Here is an 11,078-nt window from a genome sequence, read left to right on the forward strand (position 1 = left end):
GTAACTCTTTCAGCACCAGGGACAGTGGCTACCGATCACAATATAGATAAAGCTGTAAAAAAATAAAATAGAAGTTCCTACTTACCGAGAACTCCCTGCTTCTTCCTCCAGTCCGGCCTCCTGGGATGACGTTACAGCCCATGTGACCACTGCAGCCACTCACAGGCTGCAGCCAATCACAGGCCAATCAATCACAGGCTGCAGCGGTAACATGGTCTGCCGCGTCATCCAGGGAGGTCAGACTGGATGTCAGGAGAGGGACGCGTCACCAAGACAACGGCCGGGTAAGTATGAATTTCTTTTACTTTTATTACGGAAAGGGCTGTCCCTTCTCTCTATCCTGCACTGATAGAGAGAAGGGGCTGCCGATTACTGCAGTGTCATTTTGCAGCGAAAACGTGCCCGTAAATACTGGTGCAATACGGGTCGAATACGTGTGACCAAGGACCCGTATTTTCGCCAGTATTTACGGGGGGACAAAAATAGGTTTGTGTGCATGAGGCCTTAGACTTTTCTATGTCACAAATACAAAACTCTGAATGATCACAAGTCTGTAACGTCACCAAATAATCAATGCAGCGCCTCCCAAGCAGGATTTTATTAGGCCGAGTTCAGACGTGGCAGACTTTCCCCCTGGATCTTAGATTTTGCATTGCAAAGGGTGAAATCCGCAGTAAAACTCTGCACAAGAATGAGTGGATTTAAAGTCCACAGCGTGCTCGGATTTCCGTGCTAATTTTATTAGGCCGGATTCCCACGAGCGTGTTCTGTCCATGATATACATTCCGCACATCGGCCGCATTTCCCGGACCGAACACACTGCAGGGAGCCGGGCATCATCGTTATGCCCGATGCCAGGAGTCCCTGCCTCTTTGCAGAAAACTGTACCGTACTGATAACTTGATTACATTATGGGACAGTTTTCCCGCAGCGAGGCCGGGACTCCTGGCATCGGGCATAACGATGATGCCAGGCTCCCTGCAGTGTGTTCGGTCCGGGAAATGCGGCCCAAATATCATGGACAGAACACGCTTGTATGAATCCGGCCTTAATGTGAGGCACATGTAGGTTCAAAATTCATCACACCTCGTACCTCACCTCCGTAAATGGAAGAACTTTATTTTTTCTTTTTATTGTTGGCAAAGTATTGTTTTGGTATCGAGTATCACAATAATACACAAAGTATCGGTATCGAAGTCCAAGTCCATGGTTTGTATCTGGTATTGCAGTTGGGCTCTGTTGAAGTGATTGGGGCTGAGCCGACATACAATCTGAACAGCTGTGGTGCTGCCGGACAACCCATATAAAACAGACTTTTCCCTCCGTAGTGTTCTCGGACATGGAGAGGACGGGACTTTCTGTAACTACCATTCATTACAATGGAGAGGGACCATGCATGTGCGGGCTGCTCTGTAACGGCAGACATCACTAAGGCCTAGTGCACACAATTGTTTATTTTGTCCGTGTGCGATCGGCAATTTTGTGACTAGCACACAAACCCCATTCTTTTATGGGGTGAAGTTCACGGATCTGTGCGGGGGCTGCACAAACTCAGGACATGTCATTTTACTGTCCATAATTGCAGCACGGACTCACCCATAGAAGTCTATGAGGATGAAAATTGCGGACTGTATGCGGGTTGCCGTCCTTGTGTCTGCAGCTACGTTGCCAAGCAATGCCATGGAATAAATGTAATTCAGCGATCATGTTATTTACTCATGACATTTTCAGTCACCCCTTCTTTTTGCGGATACGAGAGTATAACGATGACATACGGACGCACTACGGGAGGCTTTTTTGCTGACAAATCGGTGGTTTTGCAGACAGCAAAATGACCACAGTCGTGTGAATCACGTCTAAGGCTGGCCCAATCTCAGGATTGGTGGGGGCCCTAGCAGTCAGTCATAAAACATAGCAGGAAAACCCCTCGAATGTAAAAGCCCTATTACACCGGCCAATATTTAGCCGGTGCAGCGAGCGCCGATCGAGACATGGTTGATCGGCACTCGTTTGCTCCGGCCACACGGAGCTATGGATAGGGACAAACGGTTGTTACTCCGATCCCTCGTCCCCATACATTATCATGTCGGCAGCGCGTCTCCTGTTTACACACCAGGATGAGCCGCCGACAACCATATTTTACTTTAAAACGATACGACCGGCAGATGATCCGGCGTTTCCTCGTTCCTCTGCTGATCGTTTCCCTGTTTACACCGGACAATTATCAGCAACGAGCGTCATATGGACTAATGATCTGCCCGATAATGGCCCCGTGTAAAACCCTAATAAGCATCGCACTGCTCTCTGCGTTATTCTGAGTGCCTCGGAGTTTAATCAGTCATTATTTTATTGGCTTTGTTTTACAAATACTCTCACTAATCCCCACGATACGCTGGCCCCACAAAAGGTAAATGGTGAGTAGACGAAAACCAGAGGCAGAAAAGGATCAGTTGTGCTAAAAGACTATTTATTTTGTGCTGCAGATAAGCCGGCCTTCTGGTAGCAGACGGGATCGTGGGATTGAGGCGCAGGGTCCTGTGCCAGATTCATTATAGAAGGGAGTACATCCTTTACCTGATAAGTACGGCTCGTCGTGTATACCAGGTTACTTCCTCTGTCTTAGGCTTTATTAAAACCTCCTGCAAAGAGCAATATAACTTTATATAACATCCTGCAAAAACCATCCATCCTCCGCCTTATCTGCAGGTTGACAGTTCCCTCAAGAACCCAGAAAAGCCTTTTGAGGAAAAGCAGAGGCCATTTTTTTTCATCTCTGCAGCAAAACGACATAGTGGTTAATACTATATAAAATAAATACTTCAGTGTGAGTATGACGAGGGGAGGGGGGGGGGGCAGTAGACGAGACCGCGGGCAGAAACACCGAACCAGCTGAAAACGTCACGGGAGCGCCAACATGGCCGACGTGAATAGAAAATACATCTGATCATCTTTTATAGGTTGTGTATCCAGAACAATGTGGGATATTATTACTACAGGTAACTTCTCAGAGGTGTCCGAGTACTAGACATATTTAATGGGGAACCCTCTATTTTTGCCCCCAAAGAAATAAAGTGGAGGTCCCAATGAAATTTGATGCTCAAGTTTAAAGGGCATCAACACGATTCCAAAAAAGTTTTTTATTTGGTCTGTAATTGAGACTGAACTGCAATACCAAACACATCCCATGGGCAATCCTGGCGCGGTTTCTGGAAAACAAATATTTGTTTCAAAGTCCTGGACAAGTCCTTACGACCTGAGCTGGGGGCACGAGTAGGAATAGAAGCCGCACCCAATGCATTTTCCCACCGACCGCGTGCTGATCGTATGATTTTCCTGTGTTGACGCAACGTAATACGGTTAAAACTTTATTTATCCCATTTAGTTTAACCTTTGACCCTGCAGAATCGATCCACAGGAAGTCAAACCGACTGCTATAAGTCAGTAGCCAATTGTCCGCAATTCAGGGGGGATATGCCTTTCAATCCCTGGATAAAACCTTGGATAATTCAATAGCATTATACTAATGGGAAATATTTCATCTGTCAAGAAAGGCACCAAAGCTCCTTCACAAACTCAATCCAGCAACCATCACAACAGAGTGGAGTTCCATCACGTGACTGCTCTTACAGTAAAGAACCCTATGAAAATGACGAGACCTTCATTCATTTAGACGCAGTGGATGTCTCCTTGTCCTGGGTATGAACAAATCATTAGACAGATCGCTGTACTGAGCTCTGATATTTAAACAATTATTAGGCCACCCCTAAACCAACCTTTTCCCAAACTAAATAACCCCAGTCTCGATATTCTTTCGGAGTACAGAAATACACCAATTCCCCAATGAAAACTGTACCCCATGTTCCACGTGCGGTCTGACTAGTGATATCTAGAAGGGTAAAATTATCTTATGTGCATTTAGGTCTTTTGAAATGCCTCAAATCCTCTTATTTTCCTTGGCAGCAGCTGCCTGGCACTGGTTACTACTTCTTCACACGGCTCAAAAGCTGAGGAGACCTTTTCCTGAATGCGGACAAGCGACTACGGCCATCACACGGACGCATGTATTTCAATGGGGCCTTTCACATGGCCGTTGTTTTAACTGACAGAACGAAAATAGGACGAGTTCTTTTTCACGGATCCCTCGATAAAGTCAAGTCTATGGGGATCCATGAAGACGGGACCTGCATGGGTGCAACTTAGGACGTGAAAAACCAAGTTTGGTGCAATTTTTCCACCGGAATTCCCTGCGGCGTCCAGAGCGGATACTCGTGCTTTTCCACGGCTTATCTGTCCTGTGTGAACAGACCCTAAGAGACATAATGGAAGACTGGTTACAGCAGAGTTTGTGATGTTTTCTCCATGGTGTATCAGCGTAAATTCCCTAAAAGTGTCTGAAACCGTTCCAGTTGGATTGGGGAATCTCTCGTCTTTAACTTTGTTGAGCAACTTCCTGTAATTCTCTGTAAATTGGAAACATTATCTAAAAGGCAATTTCCCATATTGAATAGACGACGGGATTCTGGCAGCTGTAAGTGGATGCCAATGACCGCCCTAGGATCCCCACGTAATAAAAGTTGCAGGATATTCACCATTTCTTTGGTTAAGGTCTTATTGGGCTGTTCTCCCAGTTATGTGTAGGGGCTACACAGAAGGGTAACAAAATCCCAGTAGCGGGACCCCACGTGATGAACATGTTAGGGGCTAGGAGGCTGACCACCCATGGTAAACCCTAAGACTCGATAATAAAGGAGAACACCAACTGCAGGGAAAGAGCTGGAAGTCCGGCTTTGAGTCATAAACTGCTTAAAAGTTAACCGCCCAAAAACGACACCTTACCCCACAGTTGGCGCACGCGCACCCCCAACATCACCATACTTCGGTTCAGCGTGTGATCTATGACCTAAGGAACCTTAAAAGCCCTCTCAGCTCTACCCCAAACACCTTCCACAAGTCTCATCACCTCTCTCACCAAAACTGCCCGGTTTCCCACACCATGGATATCAGGCGTCCATATATTTCCCCTGACAATCCACCGAATTACATGGAGTCGTCTTATTGTTTCCCTCAGAAAGAAGAAATTCTCTCCATGACTTGTTGGAGCCTTTAGTCAGTCGGAGAATATTTGTCTTTATCTTTTATTACATTAAGGCTGGGTTCACACACCCTATTTACGGACATAATTCAGGCGTTTTAACCTCGAATTACATCCGAAAATACGGCACCAAAGCGGCGGCAAACATCTGCCCATTCATTTGAATGGGCTTTACGATGTTCTGTGCCGACGGTCATTTTTTTTACGCGCCGCTGTCAAACGACGACGCGTAAAAAAGACGCCGCGTCAAAGAAGTGCCTTTCACTTCTTGGGATGTAATTGGAGCCGTTTTCCATGGATTCCATAGAAAAACAGCACCAATTACGTCCGTAATGGACGCAGCGAAAAGCGCCTGCACATGCCATTACGTCTGAAATGCCGGAGCCGTTTTCTACTGAAAACGGCTCCGTAATTTCAGCCGTAACGGAGGCTGTCGTGTGAACATAGCCTAATAGTAACACAAGTCGCAGCATCTAGAAGATGACCTGGACCCAGAATAAAGGTCAGGGAAACGGAAGATCTCCGCACATCAGTCCCCACCGTCCGGATCCTCTCAGACAGAGGCATTCAGATGGACGAACCTTGTAAATGTGCAGCTCAGACATGTCCGGGCCCTCACCCACCGCTGGGTAATAATAGGTCTAGATCACGGTGTTGTAATCCATGGCCACTGGGCTGCACATTCACTAGATAGATAGATTTTGGATTTGCGTCTTACACCTCTGACCAGTGTGTGGAATAAGGTTCCTATGAATTATAACTTTATAGCTCCAGTCTCAATGTCCACGTGTATTGTACTGAAATTTGCAGTGCAGAATCCACAGAAAGCCCGCTATGTCTGAACGGGGCCATAGATTTCCAACGTTCAGGCTTTGCTCCATTAGGGCTCAGCTATGATCAGTGAATTCATACCACACATGACATCGCTGCAGGGTGAGCACATTTTGGCGATCACTATCTGCCATGATCTCCCCATACACACTTATACTCCGCCTGTGATTGGTTGTTTCAATGAAGCGAGGGCCTTTTCTTCCAGCAAAACTCCCCCCAATATTTTCTAGTATATTAGATACAGTTAATGATGGGAGTCTGAAGTAGTCTTAAATCCCCCCCCCCCCCTATTACAGAGCGGAGAATCACTTGTTTCGATATCTAAATTATACACATGATCTTGAGTAACTACAGCCTGCCGGGTGGTTAAACGGCTCTAGTTATCAGCCATCCCCCAGCCTATGCTTACATCATAAGGAACAATGAATGCTGGGTAGCAATCCCTTATTACACCCATTGTCTCAGAGGCTCCGCTTCTGTTCCTCCACTATACTTTACACTGCAGCTCTGCTTGCCTAGATTAGATGCATAGTGAAAAATATTAGTACCTAGCCGCGGTGTATACAATGAACGTTTCAATGCACTGGCAGCAAATCTTGAAAATGGCGAATTAAAACACGAAGTATAAGAGACGGCTACAGAGCCATGATTTATCTTTATTTGCATAGGACTGGATGAGTCTTTAGTGGAACACACAGAACATGAAATATATGGGAACGCCGGTCTGCTCAGCAGAAATTTACATGAGGGGAATAGCATAAATCTCAAAGGTTTTTATGGCCTGAAAAAAAATGTGGTGTTGATGTAGGTTTGTTTGTCGTAGACCCGGATAAATTGCTGCGTTTATGAGATGATGAAACAAGTGGTAGAATGTCTATCCCTGGTGAAGAGGGCACACACTTCTAGCCTGCCCGTCTTGGTGGCACCTCAGTGGCTCGCAGGTCTCTAGTGATCCGTGTCGGGGCGTTATCAGCGCTCGCACCGTCTGCCATTAGGCGATGGGAAAGAGTCCGTGTTAACGTGATGTCTCGCTTCCTGTTAGTGTGTAAGAGCCGTGTTCAAAGAGCGATGCATTCCCCTCCATCTGTACTCAATCACCGAGCATCTGCTTCTCATTCAAACATTTAAAGAGGCTTTTTCTTTTGTAGCCTCCCGCCTGGGTGTTAATTTTACACACACGCTGCTCTAGGTATATACATATCTATGGGACTGTATATTCTAGGTGGACTGGACTCTGCCATTTCCCAGCGCCTGGTGTTTGACGGAGCGTGTGAACGTGGCACAGATCGGCGACTCAGCCTGCTTATTCCGTGGGAAGTTTCACAGAAATTGGAGAAGTTTGGGAACAAAGTTGCTCAATTAGGATTTCCCGTATTTATACAATTTCGTACAAAAACAAAAAAAAAAAGAAGGATAGAAAAAAAAAAAGCGTATTACACAACAAGTGTCGGACCCGTTAGTCAGGTCTGTGTCATACACGGGATCACCACGTGTTCCCCATCTCTGGGGGTTTGGACGCAGGTTTGGCTTCTGTGTAAGGCCTCATTTACACGAGCGTATTATACGCGCGTGCGACGCGCGTGCTTTTCACGCGTGTCGTACGCACCTATAATAGTCTATGGGGCTGTTTAGACGATGCGTGAATTTTGCGCTGCGTGAGTGCGTTGCGTAAAACTCACGACATGTTCTATATTCTTGCGTTTTTCACGCAACACGCACCCATTGACTTCAATGGGTGCGTGAAAACAACGCATGCCACACGGACGGTCCTGCGTTGCATGCGCGAAAATCACGCAAGAGCTGTCAAACTCCTGAATGTAAACAGAAAAGCACCACGTGCTTTTCTGTTTACAAACATCCAAACGGAGTGTCAAATTCGAGATGAGCGCACCGAACTTCACCGGGTTCGGCCAAACTCGTTTTGACCGAAACCGGTAAAAAATGTTCGGGTACGCGACGTCAGGAGACAGTCACTGTCCACGGTGCTGAAAGCGTTAAACTGGTTCAGCACCATGGACAGTGACTTCCGCTCCGAAAATCCATGAACCTGTAAAAAAAAAAAAGACGTTCTGACTTACCGATAACTCCGGTCCGACCTCCCGGGATGACAGTTAAGTCCAAGTGACAGCTGCAGCCAATCACAGGCCAAGCACAGGCTGCAGCCAATCACAGGCTGCAGCGGTCTCATGGACTGCGGCGTCATCCTGGGAGGTGGGGCCGGATGACAAGAGAGGGACGCGTCACCAAGGCAACGGCCGGGAGCCCGGACTGGGGGAAGCAGGAAGTTCTTGGTAAGTATGAAAGTCTTTTTTTATTCAAAGGTTGGTGTATATTGTGTTCGGCATTCACTGTCGAGGGTGCTGAAAGAGTTACTGCCGATCAGTTAGCTCTTTCAGCACCTTGGACAGTGACGGGCGTCGACTAGCCTCATCTCTATGATGGCGGCTGCGTGAAAATCACGCAGCCGCGCATCATACACGGATGACACACGGAGCTGCCAAGTGCCTTTTGCGCGCGCAAAACGCAGCGTTTTTTGCGCGCGCAAAACGCACACGCTCGTGTAAATGAGGCCTTAAACTCAATATATAAAGCCGGTATAAAATCAGTAAAACATCTCTAGGGCCATTAACAAAATACGGCTGAAAATACTGGAGCTGTTTGTTTTCAAGGATAGCTCCTGATTTTCAGCCATTTTATAATCAAACGCGCATTTTTCATAACGTTTTTTGGGGCTGTTTTTCTATTGAGACAATGAAAAACTGCTCCAGAAGTGACACGCACGTCTCTTTATGGGGCGTCTTTAGGCACCGTTTTTAGAAAATGAGGCATAAAAAAAACCCTCTTCTGAACAGAACGCCGCAAAATAGCCAGTGTGAACACAGCCTAACAGGCCAGCTGAGACAGTCCCTTAAATTTCCAGCCGCTGTCCTGCTAAATATAGAAATTTAGGAGACGTCCGTAAACCTTGTCATTATTCGCACATTCATCGCGCAGGATTTCATGTAGTTCTTTTATCGGTTTTGCAACATTTTTGGCTCGTCCACACGTAACGGAATTTCTGCAGCAATTCTGAAAGTAGCAGACATTCCGCTGCAGCAAAAATGCACCATTTCCTGCGCTTTTAACTGCAGAACACGGTGCAGATTTTGCTGTGTTTTTCACAATGTTGGGGAGATGGTGACGCCTCCTCTGAAAAACGCAGCAATTCTGTCCACTTTCCGCCGAAGGAATGGACACGCTGCGGTACGAGGTCAATTTCTGGTCTGAAATTTTCCGCAGGGTGTGGATGAGGTTTGTTAAATGTCACCCACTTTGCCGCTACTGTATTCTGCTGCGTATTTTCGGTCCGCAATTCCGTTACGTGTGGACGAGCCCTTAGGCTGTGTTCACTTGGGGCGGATATGCTGCGTAATAGCACGCAGAGTATCCGCCTTGTGCACCGCAGGGAATTCCGGGTAAAAAAAAAAAAAAGTGCACCAAACTGTGGTGCAGTTTTTTGCCTGGAATGCCTGCTGCGGAAAACTGCAGAATTTACCAGCCCGCTAGCAGGCCGGCCTCCTGGGTTGACGTTTCATTACAGGAGATTAGTACAGCCTGTGATTGGCTGCAGAGGCGGTGACAAGGGATGAAGCATCATCCCTCTGATGTCATACAGGCCGCATGACAGATGCTACAGCCTATGATTGGCTGTGGCGGTCACATTGGATGAAACGTCATCTCAGGAGGCCGCGTTAGAGGAAGGAACACAGACTTCTGGGTAAGTAGTAGGGCCGGGCAATTATGACCCAAATCAAAATCACAATTAATTGAACATGTAACCTCGATTACGATTGACCGATTTAGACCACACCCATTTTAGCATGCCACGCCCTTTATTTGCATGCTACACCATAGATTTATCCCCTCTGCCTGCTGTATACTACTGTATATAATATACCCCTTGACACTGCCCATATGCAGTATAATGCCCCCATAACATACTTCCCTAACCCAGTTCCAATGATGAGTGGCGGAGATCCCTCTAGTCTGTGCGGCTCGGGGCAGACCGGTGCGGTGACGTCACTGCCTCACGTCCAGCGATACATAGTGAATGGTAGAGCAGGGACTTACGGCTCCCGGCTCTACCATTGGATTCAACTGTATCTGCGTCCTGAAGATGCAGATACAGGTTAAACTGGGATAAAAATAATTGATAAAACTGACATTCCGATTCTGATTATTTTTCGATTAATTCCCCAGCACTAGTAAGTAGGAGCTTTTTTATTTTTCTGAGTTCTGTTTTTTTGCGGTGGAATAGCTGCTTACCAGACGCAACTGCTATTTGTTGCGGGTTTTACCTCCCCATTGAATTCAATGGGAAAAACCTGCAACAAATCCGCAGTGTTTACACAAATACAATGGTCATGCTGCGGAATAAAAACTCTGCACCGCAGGGTCAATTTCTGAGCGTTATTTTCCGCTCCGTATTTACGCAGCGTGTGGATGAGATTGGTGTTCTCATCCACTTTGCTGCTACTGTATTTGCTGCGGATTTTCAAATTCTGCTGCGGGAAAAAACGCAGTATTAACGCAACGTGTGAACTGACCCTTAATAGTTTACATTTCCACTTATGTCAAGTAGCTTTGTAAATCCTTCGTTTAAGGCCTCATGCACACGACCGTAGCCGTGTGCACGGCCGTGATTTTCGGGTCGACCGGCTGCGGACTGTCAGCCGCAGGCCGCCCGCAAATCGCGGGACATGCACATGGCCGCGGCCATTGTTTTCAATGAGCCCGGACCGCAGAACCGGGCCGTAATAAGACATGCCCGTTCTTTCTGCGGTCCGGGCTCCCGGGCCGTGCAAGGACCGCAAAAACTACGGTCGTGTGCATGGCCCCATAGAAAAGAATGGGGCCGCAATTCTCCCGTGGATTTTCGGGGGAATTGCGGCCGCAAAAACACTTTTCGTGTGCATGGGGCCTAAGACTCTGTTCACATCTGATCGAGGTTTTCCATTATACTGTTCCATTATATAGTAGGAACAGAACAAGAAAAACAGAAGCACCAGGTCCATCACATGACAGACAGCAAAGGCGCCAAAAGTAACCCATTGGGTTTAGTCTTTCTGCTTAACAAAATAGCGATCCATGTTGCACATTTTTGTGCGCCAAAAAA

This window comes from Rhinoderma darwinii, chromosome 13 (assembly GCF_050947455.1).
Source record: "Rhinoderma darwinii isolate aRhiDar2 chromosome 13, aRhiDar2.hap1, whole genome shotgun sequence".
Lineage (NCBI taxonomy): Eukaryota > Metazoa > Chordata > Amphibia > Anura > Rhinodermatidae > Rhinoderma > Rhinoderma darwinii.